General features: G+C 43.5%; 16 non-coding genes and 2 pseudogenes across 16 annotated transcripts; all 18 read right to left on the reverse strand.

The window, feature by feature from the left end:
- Window positions 1–621: 621 nt before the first annotated feature.
- LOC136756050 (5S ribosomal RNA) lies at window positions 622–740 on the reverse strand. Its single transcript, XR_010818154.1, has one exon. It is a non-coding gene; the product is annotated as a 5S ribosomal RNA (ribosomal RNA).
- A 1,058-nt stretch (window positions 741–1,798) lies between these two features.
- Window positions 1,799–1,907, reverse strand: LOC136757650 (uncharacterized; annotated as a pseudogene).
- Window positions 1,908–2,973: 1,066 nt separating this feature from the next.
- On the reverse strand, window positions 2,974–3,092 carry LOC136757133 (5S ribosomal RNA). Its single transcript, XR_010819175.1, has one exon. It is a non-coding gene; the product is annotated as a 5S ribosomal RNA (ribosomal RNA).
- Window positions 3,093–4,150: 1,058 nt separating this feature from the next.
- On the reverse strand, window positions 4,151–4,269 carry LOC136755861 (5S ribosomal RNA). Its single transcript, XR_010817971.1, has one exon. It is a non-coding gene; the product is annotated as a 5S ribosomal RNA (ribosomal RNA).
- Window positions 4,270–5,335: 1,066 nt separating this feature from the next.
- On the reverse strand, window positions 5,336–5,454 carry LOC136756454 (5S ribosomal RNA). Its single transcript, XR_010818538.1, has one exon. It is a non-coding gene; the product is annotated as a 5S ribosomal RNA (ribosomal RNA).
- Window positions 5,455–6,509: 1,055 nt separating this feature from the next.
- Window positions 6,510–6,628, reverse strand: LOC136757145 (5S ribosomal RNA). Its single transcript, XR_010819186.1, has one exon. It is a non-coding gene; the product is annotated as a 5S ribosomal RNA (ribosomal RNA).
- Window positions 6,629–7,683: 1,055 nt separating this feature from the next.
- Window positions 7,684–7,802, reverse strand: LOC136756103 (5S ribosomal RNA). The gene has a single exon (XR_010818206.1). It is a non-coding gene; the product is annotated as a 5S ribosomal RNA (ribosomal RNA).
- A 1,066-nt stretch (window positions 7,803–8,868) lies between these two features.
- LOC136757157 (5S ribosomal RNA) lies at window positions 8,869–8,987 on the reverse strand. Its single transcript, XR_010819198.1, has one exon. It is a non-coding gene; the product is annotated as a 5S ribosomal RNA (ribosomal RNA).
- Window positions 8,988–10,042: 1,055 nt separating this feature from the next.
- On the reverse strand, window positions 10,043–10,161 carry LOC136757091 (5S ribosomal RNA). Its single transcript, XR_010819136.1, has one exon. It is a non-coding gene; the product is annotated as a 5S ribosomal RNA (ribosomal RNA).
- Window positions 10,162–11,227: 1,066 nt separating this feature from the next.
- On the reverse strand, window positions 11,228–11,346 carry LOC136757380 (5S ribosomal RNA). Its single transcript, XR_010819408.1, has one exon. It is a non-coding gene; the product is annotated as a 5S ribosomal RNA (ribosomal RNA).
- Window positions 11,347–12,401: 1,055 nt separating this feature from the next.
- LOC136757266 (5S ribosomal RNA) lies at window positions 12,402–12,520 on the reverse strand. The gene has a single exon (XR_010819302.1). It is a non-coding gene; the product is annotated as a 5S ribosomal RNA (ribosomal RNA).
- A 1,055-nt stretch (window positions 12,521–13,575) lies between these two features.
- LOC136756904 (5S ribosomal RNA) lies at window positions 13,576–13,694 on the reverse strand. Its single transcript, XR_010818957.1, has one exon. It is a non-coding gene; the product is annotated as a 5S ribosomal RNA (ribosomal RNA).
- A 1,055-nt stretch (window positions 13,695–14,749) lies between these two features.
- LOC136756905 (5S ribosomal RNA) lies at window positions 14,750–14,868 on the reverse strand. The gene has a single exon (XR_010818958.1). It is a non-coding gene; the product is annotated as a 5S ribosomal RNA (ribosomal RNA).
- A 1,055-nt stretch (window positions 14,869–15,923) lies between these two features.
- Window positions 15,924–16,042, reverse strand: LOC136756677 (5S ribosomal RNA). The gene has a single exon (XR_010818744.1). It is a non-coding gene; the product is annotated as a 5S ribosomal RNA (ribosomal RNA).
- Window positions 16,043–17,100: 1,058 nt separating this feature from the next.
- On the reverse strand, window positions 17,101–17,219 carry LOC136757554 (5S ribosomal RNA). Its single transcript, XR_010819546.1, has one exon. It is a non-coding gene; the product is annotated as a 5S ribosomal RNA (ribosomal RNA).
- Window positions 17,220–18,282: 1,063 nt separating this feature from the next.
- On the reverse strand, window positions 18,283–18,401 carry LOC136756374 (5S ribosomal RNA). Its single transcript, XR_010818463.1, has one exon. It is a non-coding gene; the product is annotated as a 5S ribosomal RNA (ribosomal RNA).
- Window positions 18,402–19,456: 1,055 nt separating this feature from the next.
- On the reverse strand, window positions 19,457–19,565 carry LOC136757756 (uncharacterized; annotated as a pseudogene).
- A 1,066-nt stretch (window positions 19,566–20,631) lies between these two features.
- Window positions 20,632–20,750, reverse strand: LOC136756314 (5S ribosomal RNA). Its single transcript, XR_010818407.1, has one exon. It is a non-coding gene; the product is annotated as a 5S ribosomal RNA (ribosomal RNA).
- Between the last annotated feature and the right edge of the window lie 79 nt (window positions 20,751–20,829).

Below are 20,829 nucleotides of genomic sequence, written 5' to 3' on the forward strand. Positions count from 1 at the left end.
GAGACAAATGTAAACCAGTAAAACATATGAAGAGAAACAAACCTTGAATATAAGTTCAGTTGTTTAAACATTTGACAAACTATGGTGAGGGGGTAAGAAAACACACAAATCCAGCAGCTCCTGTATTTCAATACACCAGAACCCAATATTATTGGCGAGTCGGGTAGTCCATCATCACAGTTCGAGGGCAGGCATCATTTCAGTTATTTCATCCCGTTGCATTCACATCCGTGCCTTGAATGAGATTGAATGTGATCTTTGCTCTCAAGTATGTTCCCAAGTTTTACACTTTCGTGCTTTGCATGAATGGGAATGGAACCGTGTGTGTTGAATGAGGCTCCTTGTGAGCACTGAACTTTGTCCGGTGGAGTTCCTTTTTGTGTTGCTGTAATTGTGTAATTTCTCGATGAGAAAGATTAGGCAACATTTAGTCACTTCTAGCCATGATGCTCAATTTATTTACGAATGTACCCTAGTTACTAGGGACCGTTTACGTTGGAGAACAAGATCTATTGTATGCCTGTGTATTCGGGGAAGTCAAATCTGAAATAATGATGAAATTGCGTGTATCCAAAGTTAAAACTCGTGATTTGTCGCCCTCTGGTGTGTAAAAGATGCAAAAGCTTACAGCACCTGGTATTCCCAGGCGGTCTCCCATCCAAGTACTGACCAGGCCCGAGCCTGCTTAGCTTCCGAGATCGGACGAGATCGGGCGTATTCAGGCTAGTATGGCCGCAAGCCAGGGAGGCTGTCCCTGACGCTCTACTTAAAGGGAAGGCAATATCCGTTTCTGCCGCTCATACTTGCAGTTGAACTGTCTCTCTACTCTAAAGTCCGGGACACACCAGCGCGCCGCAGACAGTCCCTGCTAACACGAAACGTTGTGGCAACGTTGTGCGTTAGCTGGGGTGCCACACCAGACCGGAACTATATATTACAAAACGAACACATTGTCTTGATAAAACAGCTGTAATTGAGTGCCTGACACGCCAGTCAAGCGCAATCTTGAGAAGGTGTGCATTTCAGTAAGGATTTCAATTGACATGCAGTATGAAACTGAAAGGAGGTTGCATCACTATGATGCATAACATTGCATGTATTGTATTTTCAAGTGTGTGCATTCATCCTGTTGTCATTTTGTTTTGAAAGTAGAAGAATCATTTTTGCTGAGGTTGCTGAGACAAATGTAAACCAGTAAAACATATGAAGAGAAACAAACCTTGAATATAAGTTCAGTTGTTTAAACATTTGACAAACTATGGTGAGGGGGTAAGAAAACACACAAATCCAGCAGCTCCTGTATTTCAATACACCAGAACCCAATATTATTGGCGAGTCGGGTAGTCCATCATCACAGTTCGAGGGCAGGCATCATTTCAGTAATTTCATCCCGTTGCATTCACATCCGTGCCTTGAATGAGATTGAATGTGATCTTTGCTCTCAAGTATGTTCCCAAGTTTTACACTTTCGTGCTTTGCATGAATGGGAATGGAACCGTGTGTGTTGAATGAGGCTCCTTGTGAGCACTGATCTTTGTCCGGTGGAGTTCCTTTTTGTGTTGCTGTAATTGTGTCATTTCTCGATGAGAAAGATTAGGCAACATTTAGTCACTTCTAGCCATGATGCTCAATTTATTTACGAATGTACCCTAGTTACTAGGGACCGTTTACGTTGGAGAACAAGATCTATTGTATGCCTGTGTATTCGGGGAAGTCAAATCTGAAATAATGATGAAATTGCGTGTATCCAAAGTTAAAACTCGTGATTTGTCGCCCTCTGGTGTGTAAAAGATGCAAAAGCTTACAGCACCTGGTATTCCCAGGCGGTCTCCCATTCAAGTACTGACCAGGCCCGAGCCTGCTTAGCTTCCGAGATCGGGCGTATTCAGGCTAGTATGGCCGTAAGCCAGGGAGGCTGTCCCTGACGCTCTACTTAAAGGGAAGGCAATATCCGTTTCTGCCGCTCATACTTGCAAATGAACTGTCTCTCTACTCTAAAGTCCGGGACACACCAGCGCGCCGCAGACAGTCCCTGCTAACACGAAACTTTGTGGCAACGTTGTGGCAACGTTGTGCGTTAGCTGGGGTGCCACACCAGACCGGAACTATATTTTACAAAACGAACACATTGTCTTGATAAAACAGCTGTAATTGAGTGCCTGACACGCCAGTCAAGCGCAATCTTGAGAAGGTGTGCATTTCAGTAAGGATTTCAATTGACATGCAGTATGAAACTGAAAGGAGGTTGCATCACTATGATGCATAACATTGCATGTATTATATTTTCAAGTGTGTGCATTCATCCTGTTGTCATTTTGTTTTGAAAGCAGAAGAATCATTCAACAGGTTGCTGAGACAAATGTAAACCAGTAAAACATATGAAGAGAAACAAACCTTGAATATAAGTTCAGTTGTTTAAACATTTGACAAACTATGGTGAGGGGGTAAGAAAACACACAAATCCAGCAGCTCCTGTATTTCAATACACCAGAACCCAATATTATTGGCGAGTCGGGTAGTCCATCATCACAGTTCGAGGGCAGGCATCATTTCAGTAATTTCATCCCGTTGCATTCACATCCGTGCCTTGAATGAGATTGAATGTGATCTTTGCTCTCAAGTATGTTCCCAAGTTTTACACTTTCGTGCTTTGCATGAATGGGAATGGAACCGTGTGTGTTGAATGAGGCTCCTTGTGAGCACTGAACTTTGTCCGGTGGAGTTCCTTTTTGTGTTGCTGTAATTGTGTAATTTCTCGATGAGAAAGATTAGGCAACATTTAGTCACTTCTAGCCATGATGCTCAATTTATTTACGAATGTACCCTAGTTACTAGGGACCGTTTACGTTGGAGAACAAGATCTATTGTATGCCTGTGTATTCGGGGAAGTCAAATCTGAAATAATGATGAAATTGCGTGTATCCAAAGTTAAAACTCGTGATTTGTCGCCCTCTGGTGTGTAAAAGATGCAAAAGCTTACAGCACCTGGTATTCCCAGGCGGTCTCCCATCCAAGTACTGACCAGGCCCGAGCCTGCTTAGCTTCCGAGATCGGACGAGATCGGGCGTATTCAGGCTAGTATGGCCGTAAGCCAGGGAAGCTGTCCCTGACGCTCTACTTAAAGGGAAGGCAATATCCGTTTCTGCCGCTCATACTTGCAGTTGAACTGTCTCTCTACTCTAAAGTCCGGGACACACCAGCGCGCCGCAGACAGTCCCTGCTAACACGAAACGTTGTGGCAACGTTGTGCGTTAGCTGGGGTGCCACACCAGACCGGAACTATATATTACAAAACGAACACATTGTCTTGATAAAACAGCTGTAATTGAGTGCCTGACACGCCAGTCAAGCGCAATCTTGAGAAGGTGTGCATTTCAGTAAGGATTTCAATTGACATGCAGTATGAAACTGAAAGGAGGTTGCATCACTATGATGCATAACATTGCATGTATTGTATTTTCAAGTGTGTGCATTCATCCTGTTGTCATTTTGTTTTGAAAGTAGAAGAATCATTTTTGCTGAGGTTGCTGAGACAAATGTAAACCAGTAAAACATATGAAGAGAAACAAACCTTGAATATAAGTTCAGTTGTTTAAACATTTGACAAACTATGGTGAGGGGGTAAGAAAACACACAAATCCAGCAGCTCCTGTATTTCAATACACCAGAACCCAATATTATTGGCGAGTCGGGTAGTCCATCATCACAGTTCGAGGGCAGGCATCATTTCAGTAATTTCATCCCGTTGCATTCACATCCGTGCCTTGAATGAGATTGAATGTGATCTTTGCTCTCAAGTATGTTCCCAAGTTTTACACTTTCGTGCTTTGCATGAATGGGAATGGAACCGTGTGTGTTGAATGAGGCTCCTTGTGAGCACTGAACTTTGTCCGGTGGAGTTCCTTTTTGTGTTGCTGTAATTGTGTCATTTCTCGATGAGAAAGATTAGGCAACATTTAGTCACTTCTAGCCATGATGCTCAATTTATTTACGAATGTACCCTAGTTACTAGGGACCGTTTACGTTGGAGAACAAGATCTATTGTATGCCTGTGTATTTGGGGAAGTCAAATCTGAAATAATGATGAAATTGCGTGTATCCAAAGTTAAAACTCGTGATTTGTCGCCCTCTGGTGTGTAAAAGATGCAAAAGCTTACAGCACCAGGTATTCCCAGGCGGTCTCCCATCCAAGTACTGACCAGGCCCGAGCCTGCTTAGCTTCCGAGATCGGACGAGATCGGGCGTATTCAGGCTAGTATGGCCGTAAGCCAGTGAGGCTGTCCCTGACGCTCTACTTAAAGGGAAGGCAATATCCGTTTCTGCCGTTCATACTTACAGTTGAACTGTCTCTCTACTCTAAAGCCCGGGACACACCAGCGCGCCGCAGACAGTCCCTGCTAACACGCCACGTTGTGGCAACATTGTGGCAACGTTGTGCGTTAGCTGGGGTGCCACACCAGACCGGAACTATATATTACAAAACGAACACATTGTCTTGATAAAACAGCTGTAATTGAGTGCCTGACACGCCCGTCAAGCGCAATCTTGAGAAGGTGTGCATTTCAGTATGGATTTCAATTGACATGCAGTATGAAACTGAAAGGAGGTTGCATCACTATGATGCATAACATTGCATGTATTGTATTTTCAAGTGTGTGCATTCATCCTGTTGTCATTTTGTTTTGAAAGCAGAAGAATCATTCAACAGGTTGCTGAGACAAATGTAAACCAGTAAAACATATGAAGAGAAACAAACCTTGAATATAAGTTCAGTTGTTTAAACATTTGACAAACTATGGTGAGGGGGTAAGAAAACACACAAATCCAGCAGCTCCTGTATTTCAATACACCAGAACCCAATATTATTGGCGAGTCGGGTAGTCCATCATCACAGTTCGAGGGCAGGCATCATTTCAGTAATTTCATCCCGTTGCATTCACATCCGTGCCTTGAATGAGATTGAATGTGATCTTTGCTCTCAAGTATGTTCCCAAGTTTTACACTTTCGTGCTTTGCATGAATGGGAATGGAACCGTGTGTGTTGAATGAGGCTCCTTGTGAGCACTGAACTTTGTCCGGTGGAGTTCCTTTTTGTGTTGCTGTAATTGTGTCATTTCTCGATGAGAAAGATTAGGCAACATTTAGTCACTTCTAGCCATGATGCTCAATTTATTTACGAATGTACCCTAGTTACTAGGGACCGTTTACATTGGAGAACAAGATCTATTGTATGCCTGTGTATTTGGGGAAGTCAAATCTGAAATAATGATGAAATTGCGTGTATCCAAAGTTAAAACTCGTGATTTGTCGCCCTCTGGTGTGTAAAAGATGCAAAAGCTTACAGCACCTGGTATTCCCAGGCGGTCTCCCATCCAAGTACTGACCAGGCCGGAGCCTGCTTAGCTTCCGAGATCGGACGAGATCGGGCGTATTCAGGCTAGTATGGCCGTAAGCCGGGGAGGCTGTCCCTGATGCTCTACTTAAAGGGAAGGCAATATCCGTTTCTGCCGCTCATACTTGCAGTTGAACTGTCTCTCTACTCTAAAGTCCGGGACACACCAGCGCGCCGCAGACAGTCCCTGCTAACACGAAACGTTGTGGCAACGTTGTGCGTTAACTGGGGTGCCACACCAGACCGGAACTATATTTTACAAAACGAACACATTGTCTTGATAATACAGCTGTAATTGAGTGCCTGACACGCCAGTCAAGCGCAATCTTGAGAAGGTGTGCATTTCAGTAAGGATTTCAATTGACATGCAGTATGAAACTGAAAGGAGGTTGCATCACTATGATGCATAACATTGCATGTATTGTATTTTCAAGTGTGTGCATTCATCCTGTTGTCATTTTGTTTTGAAAGCAGAAGAATCATTCAACAGGTTGCTGAGACAAATGTAAACCAGTAAAACATATGAAGAGAAACAAACCTTGAATATAAGTTCAGTTGTTTAAACATTTGACAAACTATGGTGAGGGGGTAAGAAAACACACAAATCCAGCAGCTCCTGTATTTCAATACACCAGAACCCAATATTATTGGCGAGTCGGGTAGTCCATCATCACAGTTCGAGGGCAGGCATCATTTCAGTAATTTCATCCCGTTGCATTCACATCCGTGACTTGAATGAGATTGAATGTGATCTTTGCTCTCAAGTATGTTCCCAAGTTTTACACTTTCGTGCTTTGCATGAATGGGAATGGAACCGTGTGTGTTGAATGAGGCTCCTTGTGAGCACTGAACTTTGTCCGGTGGAGTTCCTTTTTGTGTTGCTGTAATTGTGTCATTTCTCGATGAGAAAGATTAGGCAACATTTAGTCACTTCTAGCCATGATGCTCAATTTATTTACGAATGTACCCTAGTTACTAGGGACCGTTTACGTTGGAGAACAAGATCTATTGTATGCCTGTTTATTTGGGGAAGTCAAATCTGAAATAATGATGAAATTGCGTGTATCCAAAGTTAAAACTCGTGATTTGTCGCCCTCTGGTGTGTAAAAGATGCAAAAGCTTACAGCACCTGGTATTCCCAGGCGGTCTCCCATCCAAGTACTGACCAGGCCCGAGCCTGCTTAGCTTCCGAGATCGGACGAGATCGGGCGTATTCAGGCTAGTATGGCCGTAAGCCGGGGAATCTGTCCCTGACGCTCTACTTAAAGGGAAGGCAATATCCGTTTCTGCCGCTCATACTTGCAGTTGAACTGTCTCTCTACTCTAAAGTCCGGGACACACCAGCGCGCCGCAGACAGTCCCTGCTAACACGAAACGTTGTGGCAACGTTGTGCGTTAGCTGGGGTGCCACACCAGACCGGAACTATATTTTACAAAACGAACACATTGTCTTGATAAAACAGCTGTAATTGAGTGCCTGACACGCCAGTCAAGCGCAATCTTGAGAAGGTGTGCATTTCAGTAAGGATTTCAATTGACATGCAGTATGAAACTGAAAGGAGGTTGCATCACTATGATGCATAACATTGCATGTATTGTATTTTCAAGTGTGTGCATTCATCCTGTTGTCATTTTGTTTTGAAAGCAGAAGAATCATTCAACAGGTTGCTGAGACAAATGTAAACCAGTAAAACATATGAAGAGAAACAAACCTTGAATATAAGTTCAGTTGTATAAACATTTGACAAACTATGGTGAGGGGGTAAGAAAACACACAAATCCAGCAGCTCCTGTATTTCAATACACCAGAACCCAATATTATTGGCGAGTCGGGTAGTCCATCATCACAGTTCGAGGGCAGGCATCATTTCAGTAATTTCATCCCGTTGCATTCACATCCGTGCCTTGAATGAGATTGAATGTGATCTTTGCTCTCAAGTATGTTCCCAAGTTTTACACTTTCGTGCTTTGCATGAATGGGAATGGAACCGTGTGTGTTGAATGAGGCTCCTTGTGAGCACTGAACTTTGTCCAGTGGAGTTCCTTTTTGTGTTGCTGTAATTGTGTCATTTCTCGATGAGAAAGATTAGGCAACATTTAGTCACTTCTAGCCATGATGCTCAATTTATTTACGAATGTACCCTAGTTACTAGGGACCGTTTACGTTGGAGAACAAGATCTATTGTATGCCTGTGTATTTGGGGAAGTCAAATCTGAAATAATGATGAAATTGCGTGTATCCAAAGTTAAAACTCGTGATTTGTCGCCCTCTGGTGTGTAAAAGATGCAAAAGCTTACAGCACCTGGTATTCCCAGGCGGTCTCCCATCCAAGTACTGACCAGGCCAGAGCCTGCTTAGCTTCCGAGATCGGACGAGATCGGGCGTATTCAGGCTAGTATGGCCGTAAGCCAGGGAGGCTGTCCCTGACGCTCTACTTACAGGGAAGGCAATATCCTTTTCTGCCGTTCATACTTACAGTTGAACTGTCTCTCTACTCTAAAGCCCGGGACACACCAGTGCGCCGCAGACTGTCCCTGCTAACACGCCACGTTGTGGCAACGTTGTGGCAACGTTGTGCGTTAGCTGGGGTGCCACACCAGACCGGAACTATATTTTACAAAACGAACACATTGTCTTGATAAAACAGCTGTAATTGAGTGCCTGACACGCCAGTCAAGCGCAATCTTGAGAAGGTGTGCATTTCAGTAAGGATTTCAATTGACATGCAGTATGAAACTGAAAGGAGGTTGCATCACTATGATGCATAACATTGCATGTATTGTATTTTCAAGTGTGTGCATTCATCCTGTTGTAATTTTGTTTTGAAAGCAGAAGAATCATTCAACAGGTTGCTGAGACAAATGTAAACCAGTAAAACATATGAAGAGAAACAAACCTTGAATATAAGTTCAGTTGTTTAAACATTTGACAAACTATGGTGAGGGGGTAAGAAAACACACAAATCCAGCAGCTCCTGTATTTCAATACACCAGAACCCAATATTATTGGCGAGTCGGGTAGTCCATCATCACAGTTCGAGGGCAGGCATCATTTCAGTAATTTCATCCCGTTGCATTCACATCCGTGCCTTGAATGAGATTGAATGTGATCTTTGCTCTCAAGTATGTTCCCAAGTTTTACACTTTCGTGCTTTGCATGAATGGGAATGGAACCGTGTGTGTTGAATGAGGCTCCTTGTGAACACTGAACTTTGTCCGGTGGAGTTCCTTTTTGTGTTGCTGTAATTGTGTCATTTCTCGATGAGAAAGATTAGGCAACATTTAGTCACTTCTAGCCATGATGCTCAATTTATTTACGAATGTACCCTAGTTACTAGGGACCGTTTACGTTGGAGAACAAGATCTATTGTATGCCTGTGTATTTGGGGAAGTCAAATCTGAAATAATGATGAAATTGCGTGTATCCAAAGTTAAAACTCGTGATTTGTCGCCCTCTGGTGTGTAAAAGATGCAAAAGCTTACAGCACCTGGTATTCCCAGGCGGTCTCCCATCCAAGTACTGACCAGGCCCGAGCCTGCTTAGCTTCCGAGATCGGACGAGATCGGGCGTATTCAGGCTAGTATGGCCGTAAGCCGGGGAAGCTGTCCCTGACGCTCTACTTAAAGGGAAGGCAATATCCGTTTCTGCCGCTCATACTTGCAGTTGAACTGTCTCTCTACTCTAAAGTCCGGGACACACCAGCGCGCCGCAGACAGTCCCTGCTAACACGAAACGTTGTGGCAACGTTGTGCGTTAGCTGGGGTGCCACACCAGACCGGAACTATATTTTACAAAACGAACACATTGTCTTGATAAAACAGCTGTAATTGAGTGCCTGACACGCCAGTCAAGCGCAATCTTGAGAAGGTGTGCATTTCAGTAAGGATTTCAATTGACATGCAGTATGAAACTGAAAGGAGGTTGCATCACTATGATGCATAACATTGCATGTATTGTATTTTCAAGTGTGTGCATTCATCCTGTTGTCATTTTGTTTTGAAAGCAGAAGAATCATTCAACAGGTTGCTGAGACAAATGTAAACCAGTAAAACATATGAAGAGAAACAAACCTTGAATATAAGTTCAGTTGTATAAACATTTGACAAACTATGGTGAGGGGGTAAGAAAACACACAAATCCAGCAGCTCCTGTATTTCAATACACCAGAACCCAATATTATTGGCGAGTCGGGTAGTCCATCATCACAGTTCGAGGGCAGGCATCATTTCAGTAATTTCATCCCGTTGCATTCACATCCGTGCCTTGAATGAGATTGAATGTGATCTTTGCTCTCAAGTATGTTCCCAAGTTTTACACTTTCGTGCTTTGCATGAATGGGAATGGAACCGTGTGTGTTGAATGAGGCTCCTTGTGAGCACTGAACTTTGTCCGGTGGAGTTCCTTTTTGTGTTGCTGTAATTGTGTCATTTCTCGATGAGAAAGATTAGGCAACATTTAGTCACTTCTAGCCATGATGCTCAATTTATTTACGAATGTACCCTAGTTACTAGGGACCGTTTACGTTGGAGAACAAGATCTATTGTATGCCTGTGTATTTGGGGAAGTCAAATCTGAAATAATGATGAAATTGCGTGTATCCAAAGTTAAAACTCGTGATTTGTCGCCCTCTGGTGTGTAAAAGATGCAAAAGCTTACAGCACCTGGTATTCCCAGGCGGTCTCCCATCCAAGTACTGACCAGGCCAGAGCCTGCTTAGTTTCCGAGATCGGACGAGATCGGGCGTATTCAGGCTAGTATGGCCGTAAGCCAGGGAGGCTGTCCCTGACGCTCTACTTAAAGGGAAGGCAATATCCTTTTCTGCCGTTCATACTTACAGTTGAACTGTCTCTCTACTCTAAAGCCCGGGACACACCAGTGCGCCGCAGACAGTCCCTGCTAACACGCCACGTTGTGGCAACGTTGTGGCAACGTTGTGCGTTAACTGGGGTGCCACACCAGACCGGAACTATATTTTACAAAACGAACACATTGTCTTGATAATACAGCTGTAATTGAGTGCCTGACACGCCAGTCAAGCGCAATCTTGAGAAGGTGTGCATTTCAGTAAGGATTTCAATTGACATGCAGTATGAAACTAAAAGGAGGTTGCATCACTATGATGCATAACATTGCATGTATTGTATTTTCAAGTGTGTGCATTCATCCTGTTGTCATTTTGTTTTGAAAGCAGAAGAATCATTCAACAGGTTGCTGAGACAAATGTAAACCAGTAAAACATATGAAGAGAAACAAACCTTGAATATAAGTTCAGTTGTTTAAACATTTGACAAACTATGGTGAGGGGGTAAGAAAACACACAAATCCAGCAGCTCCTGTATTTCAATACACCAGAACCCAATATTATTGGCGAGTCGGGTAGTCCATCATCACAGTTCGAGGGCAGGCATCATTTCAGTAATTTCATCCCGTTGCATTCACATCCGTGCCTTGAATGAGATTGAATGTGATCTTTGCTCTCAAGTATGTTCCCAAGTTTTACACTTTCGTGCTTTGCATGAATGGGAATGGAACCGTGTGTGTTGAATGAGGCTCCTTGTGAGCACTGAACTTTGTCCGGTGGAGTTCCTTTTTGTGTTGCTGTAATTGTGTCATTTCTCGAAGAGAAAGATTAGGCAACATTTAGTCACTTCTAGCCATGATGCTCAATTTATTTACGAATGTACCCTAGTTACTAGGGACCGTTTACGTTGGAGAACAAGATCTATTGTATGCCTGTGTATTTGGGGAAGTCAAATCTGAAATAATGATGAAATTGTGTGAATCCAAAGTTAAAACTCGTGATTTGTCGCCCTCTGGTGTGTAAAAGGTGCAAAAGCTTACAGCACCTGGTATTCCCAGGCGGTCTCCCATCCAAGTACTGACCAGGCCCGAGCCTGCTTAGCTTCCGAGATCGGACGAAATCAGGCATATTCAGGCTAGTACGGCCGTAAGCCAGGGAGGCTGTCCCTGACGCTCTACTTAAAGGGAAGGCAATATCCGTTTCTGCCGCTCATACTTGCAGTTGAACTGTCTCTCTACTCTAAAGTCCGGGACACACCAGCGCGCCGCAGACAGTCCCTGCTAACACGAAACGTTGTGGCAACGTTGTGCGTTAGCTGGGGTGCCACACCAGACCGGAACTATATTTTACAAAACGAACACATTGTCTTGATAAAACAGCTGTAATTGAGTGCCTGACACGCCAGTCAAGCGCAATCTTGAGAAGGTGTGCATTTCAGTAAGGATTTCAATTGCCATGCAGTATGAAACTGAAAGGAGGTTGCATCACTATGATGCATAACATTGCATGTATTGTATTTTCAAGTGTGTGCATTCATCCTGTTGTCATTTTGTTTTGAAAGCAGAAGAATCATTCAACAGGTTGCTGAGACAAATGTAAACCAGTAAAACATATGAAGAGAAACAAACCTTGAATATAAGTTCAGTTGTTTAAACATTTGACAAACTATGGTGAGGGGGTAAGAAAACACACAAATCCAGCAGCTCCTGTATTTCAATACACCAGAACCCAATATTATTGGCGAGTCGGGTAGTCCATCATCACAGTTCGAGGGCAGGCATCATTTCAGTAATTTCATCCCGTTGCATTCACATCCGTGACTTGAATGAGATTGAATGTGATCTTTGCTCTCAAGTATGTTCCCAAGTTTTACACTTTCGTGCTTTGCATGAATGGGAATGGAACCGTGTGTGTTGAATGAGGCTCCTTGTGAGCACTGAACTTTGTCCGGTGGAGTTCCTTTTTGTGTTGCTGTAATTCTGTCATTTCTCGATGAGAAAGATTAGGCAACATTTAGTCACTTCTAGCCATGATGCTCAATTTATTTACGAATGTACCCTAGTTACTAGGGACCGTTTACGTTGGAGAACAAGATCTATTGTATGCCTGTGTATTTGGGGAAGTCAAATCTGAAATAATGAAGAAATTGCGTGTATCCAAAGTTAAAACTCGTGATTTGTCGCCCTCTGGTGTGTAAAAGATGCAAAAGCTTACAGTACCTGGTATTCCCAGGCAGTCTCCCATCCAAGTACTGACCAGGCCGGAGCCTGCTTAGCTTCCGAGATCGGACGAGATCGGGCGTATTCAGGCTAGTATGGCCGTAAGCCTGGGAGGCTGTCCCTGATGCTCTACTTAAAGGGAAGGCAATATCCGTTTCTGCCGCTCATACTTGCAGTTGAACTGTCTCTCTACTCTAAAGTCCGGGACACACCAGCGCGCCGCAGACAGTCCCTGCTAACACGAAACGTTGTGGCAACGTTGTGCGTTAGCTGGGGTGCCACACCAGACCGTAACTGTATTTTACAAAACGAACACATTGTCTTGATAAAACAGCTGTAATTGAGTGCCTGACACGCCAGTCAAGCGCAATCTTGAGAAGGTGTGCATTTCAGTAAGGATTTCAATTGACATGCAGTATGAAACTGAAAGGAGGTTGCATCACTATGATGCATAACATTGCATGTATTGTATTTTCAAGTGTGTGCATTCATCCTGTTGTCATTTTGTTTTGAAAGCAGAAGAATCATTCAACAGGTTGCTGAGACAAATGTAAACCAGTAAAACATATGAAGAGAAACAAACCTTGAATATAAGTTCATTTGTTTAAACATTTGACAAACTATGGTGAGGGGGTAAGAAAACACACAAATCCAGCAGCTCCTGTATTTCAATACACCAGAACCCAATATTATTGGCGAGTCGGGTAGTCCATCATCACAGTTCGAGGGCAGGCATCATTTCAGTAATTTCATCCCGTTGCATTCACATCCGTGCCTTGAATGAGATTGAATGTGATCTTTGCTCTCAAGTATGTTCCCAAGTTTTACACTTTCGTGCTTTGCATGAATGGGAATGGAACCGTGTGTGTTGAATGAGGCTCCTTGTGAGCACTGAACTTTGTCCGGTGGAGTTCCTTTTTGTGTTGCTGTAATTGTGTCATTTCTCGATGAGAAAGATTAGGCAACATTTAGTCACTTCTAGCCATGATGCTCAATTTATTTACGAATGTACCCTAGTTACTAGGGACCGTTTACGTTGGAGAACAAGATCTATTGTATGCCTGTGTATTTGGGGAAGTCAAATCTGAAATAATGATGAAATTGCGTGTATCCAAAGTTAAAACTCGTGATTTGTTGCCCTCTGGTGTGTAAAAGATGCAAAAACTTACAGCACCTGGTATTCCCAGGCGGTCTCCCATCCAAGTACTGACCAGGCCCGAGCCTGCTTAGCTTCCAAGATCGGACGAGATCGGGCGTATTCAGGCTAGTATGGCCGTAAGCCAGGGAAGCTGTCCCTGACGCTCTACTTAAAGGGAAGGCAATATCCGTTTCTGTCGCTCATACTTGCTGTTGAACTGTCTCTCTACTCTAAAGTCCGGGACACACCAGCGCGCCGCAGACAGTCCCTGCTAACACGAAACGTTGTGGCAACGTTGTGCGTTAGCTGGGGTGCCACACCAGACCGGAACTATATTTTACAAAACGAACACATTGTCTTGATAATACAGCTGTAATTGAGTTCCTGACACGCCAGTAAAGCGCAATCTTGAGAAGGTGTGCATTTTAAAAAGGATTTCAATTGACATGCAGTATGAAACTGAAAGGAGGTTGCATCACTATGATGCATAACATTGCATGTATTGTATTTTCAAGTGTGTGCATTCATCCTGTTGTCATTTTGTTTTGAAAGCAGAAGAATCATTCAACAGGTTGCTGAGACAAATGTAAACCAGTAAAACATATGAAGAGAAACAAACCTTGAATATAAGTTCAGTTGTTTAAACATTTGACAAACTATGGTGAGGGGGTAAGAAAACACACAAATCCAGCAGCTCCTGTATTTCAATACACCAGAACCCAATATTATTGGCGAGTCGGGTAGTCCATCATCACAGTTCGAGGGCAGGCATCATTTCAGTAATTTCATCCCGTTGCATTCACATCCGTGCCTTGAATGAGATTGAATGTGATCTTTGCTCTCAAGTATGTTCCCAAGTTTTACACTTTCGTGCTTTGCATGAATGGGAATGGAACCGTGTGTGTTGAATGAGGCTCCTTGTGAGCACTGAACTTTGTCCGGTGGAGTTCCTTTTTGTGTTGCTGTAATTGTGTCAATTCTCGATGAGAAAGATTAGGCAACATTTAGTCACTTCTAGCCATGATGCTCAATTTATTTACGAATGTACCCTAGTTACTAGGGACCGTTTACGTTGGAGAACAAGATCTATTGTATGCCTGTGTATTTGGGGAAGTCAAATCTGAAATAATGATGAAATTGCGTGTATCCAAAGTTAAAACTCGTGATTTGTTGCCCTCTGGTGTGTAAAAGATGCAAAAACTTACAGCACCTGGTATTCCCAGGCGGTCTCCCATCCAAGTACTGACCAGGCCCGAGCCTGCTTAGCTTCCAAGATCGGACGAGATCGGGCGTATTCAGGCTAGTATGGCCGTAAGCCAGGGAAGCTGTCCCTGACGCTCTACTTAAAGGGAAGGCAATATCCGTTTCTGTCGCTCATACTTGCTGTTGAACTGTCTCTCTACTCTAAAGTCCGGGACACACCAGCGCGCCGCAGACAGTCCCTGCTAACACGAAACGTTGTGGCAACGTTGTGCGTTAGCTGGGGTGCCACTCCAGACCGGAACTATATTTTACAAAACGAACACATTGTCTTGATAAAACAGCTGTAATTGAGTTCCTGACACGCCTGTCAAGCGCAATCTTGAGAAGGTGTGCATCTCAGTAAGGATTTCAATTGACATGCAGTATGAAACTGAAAGGAGGTTGCATCACTATGATGCATAACATTGCATGTATTGTATTTTCAAGTGTGTGCATTCATCCTGTTGTCATTTTGCTTTGAAAGCAGAAGAATCATTCAACAGGTTGCTGAGACAAATGTAAACCAGTAAAACATATGAAGAGAAACAAACCTTGAATATAAGTTCAGTTGTTTAAACATTTGACAAACTATGGTGAGGGGGTAAGAAAACACACAAATCCAGCAGCTCCTGTATTTCAATACACCAGAACCCAATATTATTGGCGAGTCGGGTAGTCCATCATCACAGTTCGAGGGCAGGCATCATTTCAGTAATTTCATCCCGTTGCATTCACATCCGTGCCTTGATTGAGATTGAATGTGATCTTTGCTCTCAAGTATGTTCCCAAGTTTTACACTTTCGTGCTTTGCATGAATGGGAATGGAACCGTGTGTGTTGAATGAGGCTCCTTGTGAGCACTGAACTTTGTCCGGTGGAGTTCCTTTTTGTGTTGCTGTAATTGTGTCATTTCTCGATGAGAAAGATTAGGCAACATTTAGTCACTTCTAGCCATGATGCTCAATTTATTTACGAATGTACCCTAGTTACTAGGGACCGTTTACGTTGGAGAACAAGATCTATTGTATGCCTGTGTATTTGGGGAAGTCAAATCTGAAATAATGATGAAATTGCGTGTATCCAAAGTTAAAACTCGTGATTTGTCGCCCTCTGGTGTGTAAAAGATGCAAAAGCTTACAGCACCTGGTATTCCCAGGCGGTCTCCCATCCAAGTACTGACCAGGCCCGAGCCTGCTTAGCTTCCGAGATCGGACGAGATCTGGCGTATTCAGGCTAGTATGGCCGTAAGCCAGGGAGGCTGTCCCTGACGCTCTACTTAAAGGGAAGGCAATATCCGTTTCTGCTGCTCATACTTGCAGTTGAACTGTCTCTCTACTCTAAAGTCCGGGACACACCAGCGCGCCGCAGACAGTCCCTGCTAACACGAAACGTTGTGGCAACGTTGTGCGTTAGCTGGGGTGCCACACCAGACCGGAACTATATTTTACAAAACGAACACATTGTCTTGATAATACAGCTGTAATTGAGTGCCTGACACGCCAGTCAAGCGCAATCTTGAGAAGGTGTGCATTTCAATAAGGATTTCAAATGACATGCAGTATGAAACTGAAAGGAGGTTGCATCACTATGATGCATAACATTGCATGTATTGTATTTTCAAGTGTGTGCATTCATCCTGTTGTCATTTTGTTTTGAAAGCAGAAGAATCATTCTTGCTGAGGTTGCTGAGACAAATGTAAACCAGTAAAACATATGAAGAGAAACAAACCTTGAATATAAGTTCAGTTGTTTAAACATTTGACAAACTATGGTGAGGGGGTAAGAAAACACACAAATCCAGCAGCTCCTGTATTTCAATTCACCAGAACCCAATATTATTGGCGAGTCGGGTAGTCCATCATCACAGTTCGAGGGCAGGCATCATTTCAGTAATTTCATCCCGTTGCATTCACATCCGTGCCTTGAATGAGATTGAATGTGATCTTTGCTCTCAAGTATGTTCCCAAGTTTTACACTTTCGTGCTTTGCATGAATGGGAATGGAACCGTGTGTGTTGAATGAGGCTCCTTGTGAGCACTGAACTTTGTCCGGTGGAGTTCCTTTTTGTGTTGCTGTAATTGTGTCATTTCTCGATGAGAAAGATTAGGCAACATTTAGTCACTTCTAGCCATGATGCTCAATTTATTTACGAATGTACCCTAGTTACTAGGGACCGTTTACGTTGGAGAACAAGATCTATTGTATGCCTGTGTATTTGGGGAAGTCAAATCTGAAATAATGATGAAATTGCGTGTATCCAAAGTTAAAACTCGTGATTTGTCGCCCTCTGGTGTGTAAAAGATGCAAAAGCTTACAGCACCTGGTATTCCCAGGCGGTCTCCCATGCAAGTACTGACCAGGAACGAGCCTGCTTAGCTTCCGAGATCGGACGAGATCGGGCGTATTCAGGCTAGTAGGGCCGTAAGCCAGGACTGTCCCTGACGCTCTACTTAAAGGGAAGGCAATATCCGTTTCTGCCGTTCATACTTACAGTTGAACTGTCTCTCTTCTCTAAAGCCTGGGACACACCAGCGCGCCGCAGACAGTCCCTGCTAACACGCCACGTTGTGGCAACATTGTGGCAACGTTGTGCGTTAGCTGGGGTGCCACACCAGACCGGAACTATATATTACAAAACGAACACATTGTCTTGATAAAACAGCTGTAATTGAGTGCCTGACACGCCAGTCAAGCGCAATCTTGAGAAGGTGTGCATTTCAGTAAGGATTTCAATTGACATGCAGTATGAAACTGAAAGGAGGTTGCATCACTATGATGCATAACATTGCATGTATTGTATTTTCAAGTGTGTGCATTCATCCTGTTGTCATTTTGTTTTGAAAGCAGAAGAATCATTCAACAGGTTGCTGAGACAAATGTAAACCAGTAAAACATATGAAGAGAATCAAACCTTGAATATAAGTTCAGTTGTTTAAACATTTGACAAACTATGGTGAGGGGGTAAGAAAACACACAAATCCAGCAGCTCCTGTATTTCAATACACCAGAACCCAATATTATTGGCGAGTCGGGTAGTCCATCATCACAGTTCGAGGGCAGGCATCATTTCAGTAATTTCATCCCGTTGCATTCACATCCGTGCCTTGAATGAGATTGAATGTGATCTTTGCTCTCAAGTATGTTCCCAAGTTTTACACTTTCGTGCTTTGCATGAATGGGAATGGAACCGTGTGTGTTGAATGAGGCTCCTTGTGAGCACTGAACTTTGTCCGGTGGAGTTCCTTTTTGTGTTGCTGTAATTGTGTCATTTCTCGATGAGAAAGATTAGGCAACATTTAGTCACTTCTAGCCATGATGCTCAATTTATTTACGAATGTACCCTAGTTACTAGGGACCGTTTACGTTGGAGAACAAGATCTATTGTATGCCTGTGTATTTGGGGAAGTCAAATCTGAAATAATGATGAAATTGCGTGTATCCAAAGTTAAAACTCGTGATTTGTCGCCCTCTGGTGTGTAAAAGATGCAAAAGCTTACAGCACCTGGTATTCCCAGGCGGTCTACCATCCAAGTACTGACCAGGCCCGAGCCTGCTTAGCTTCCGAGATCGGACGAGATCGGGCGTATTCAGGCTAGTATGGCCGTAAGCCAGGGAGGCTGTCCCTGACGCTCTACTTAAAGGGAAGGCAATATCCGTTTCTGCCGCTCATACTTGCAGTTGAACTGTCTCTCTACTCTAAAGTCCGGGACACACCAGCGCGCCGCAGACAGTCCCTGCTAACACGAAACGTTGTGGCAACGTTGTGCGTTAGCTGGGGTGCCACACCAGACCGGAACTATATTTTACAAAACGAACACATTGTCTTGATAATACAGCTGTAATTGAGTGCCTGACACGCCAGTCAAGCGCAATCTTGAGAAGGTGTGCATTTCAGTAAGGATTTCAATTGACATGCAGTATGAAACTGAAAGGAGGTTGCATCACTATGATGCATAACATTGCATGTATTGTATTTTCAAGTGTGTGCATTCATCCTGTTGTCATTTTGTTTTGAAAGCAGAAGAATCATTCAACAGGTTGCTGAGACAAATGTAAACCAGTAAAACATATGAAGAGAAACAAACCTTGAATATAAGTTCAGTTGTTTAAACATTTGACAAACTATGGTGAGGGGGTAAGAAAACACACAAATCCAGCAGCTCCTGTATTTCAATACACCAGAACCCAATATTATTGGCGAGTCGGGTAGTCCATCATCACAGTTCGAGGGCAGGCATCATTTCAGTAATTTCATCCCGTTGCATTCACATCCGTGCCTTGAATGAGATTGAATGTGATCTTTGCTCTCAAGTATGTTCCCAAGTTTTACACTTTCGTGCTTTGCATGAATGGGAATGGAACCGTGTGTGTTGAATGAGGCTCCTTGTGAGCACTGAACTTTGTCCGGTGGAGTTCCTTTTTGTGTTGCTGTAATTGTGTCATTTCTCGATGAGAAAGATTAGGCAACATTTAGTCACTTCTAGCCATGATGCTCAATTTATTTACGAATGTACCCTAGTTACTAGGGACCGTTTACGTTGGAGAACAAGATCTATTGTATGCCTGTGTATTTGGGGAAGTCAAATCTGAAATAATGATGAAATTGCGTGTATCCAAAGTTAAAACTCGTGATTTGTCGCCCTCTGGTGTGTAAAAGATGCAAAAGCTTACAGCACCTGGTAATCCCAGGCAGTCTCCCATCCAAGTACTGACCAGGCCCGAGCCTGCTTAGCTTCCGAGATCGGGCGTATTCAGGCTAGTATGGCCGTAAGCCAGGGAGGCTGTCCCTGACGCTCTACTTAAAGGGAAGGCAATATCCGTTTCTGCCGCTCATACTTGCAAATGAACTGTCTCTCTACTCTAAAGTCCGGGACACACCAGCGCGCCGCAGACAGTCCCTGCTAACACGAAACGTTGTGGCAACGTTGTGGCAACGTTGTGCGTTAGCTGGGGTGCCACACCAGACCGGAACTATATTTTACAAAACGAACACATTGTCTTGATAAAACAGCTGTAATTGAGTGCCTGACACGCCAGTCAAGCGCAATCTTGAGAAGGTGTGCATTTCAGTAAGGATTTCAATTGACATGCAGTATGAAACTGAAAGGAGGTTGCATCACTATGATGCATAACATTGCATGTATTATATTTTCAAGTGTGTGCATTCATCCTGTTGTCATTTTGTTTTGAAAGCAGAAGAATCATTCAACAGGTTGCTGAGACAAATGTAAACCAGTAAAACATATGAAGAGAAACAAACCTTGAATATAAGTTCAGTTGTTTAAACATTTGACAAACTATGGTGAGGGGGTAAGAAAACACACAAATCCAGCAGCTCCTGTATTTCAATACACCAGAACCCAATATTATTGGCGAGTCGGGTAGTCCATCATCACAGTTCGAGGGCAGGCATCATTTCAGTAATTTCATCCCGTTGCATTCACATCCGTGCCTTGAATGAGATTGAATGTGATCTTTGCTCTCAAGTATGTTCCCAAGTTTTACACTTTCGTGCTTTGCATGAATGGGAATGGAACCGTGCGTGTTGAATGAGGCTCCTTGTGAACACTGAACATTGCCCGGTGGAGTTCCTTTTTGTGTTGCTGTAATTGTGTCATTTCTCGATGAGAAAGATTAGGCAACATTTAGTCACTTCTAGCCATGATGCTCAATTTATTTACGAATGTACCCTAGTTACTAGGGACCGTTTACGTTGGAGAACAAGATCTATTGTATGCCTGTGAATTTGGGGAAGTCAAATCTGAAATAATGATGAAATTGCGTGTATCCAAAGTTAAAACTCGTGATTTGTCGCCCTCTGGTGTGTAAAAGATGCAAAAGCTTACAGCACCTGGTATTCCCAGGCGGTCTCCCATCCAAGTACTAACCAGGCCCGAACCTGCTTAGCTTCCGAGATCGGACGAGATCGGGCGTATTCAGACTAGTATGGCCGTAAGCCAGGGAGGCTGTCCCTGACCCTCTACTTAAAGGGAAGGCAATATCCGTTTCTGCCACTCATACTTGCAGTTGAACTGTC

The sequence above is a fragment of the Amia ocellicauda genome, chromosome 8 (genome assembly GCF_036373705.1).
Source record: "Amia ocellicauda isolate fAmiCal2 chromosome 8, fAmiCal2.hap1, whole genome shotgun sequence".
NCBI lineage: Eukaryota > Metazoa > Chordata > Actinopteri > Amiiformes > Amiidae > Amia > Amia ocellicauda.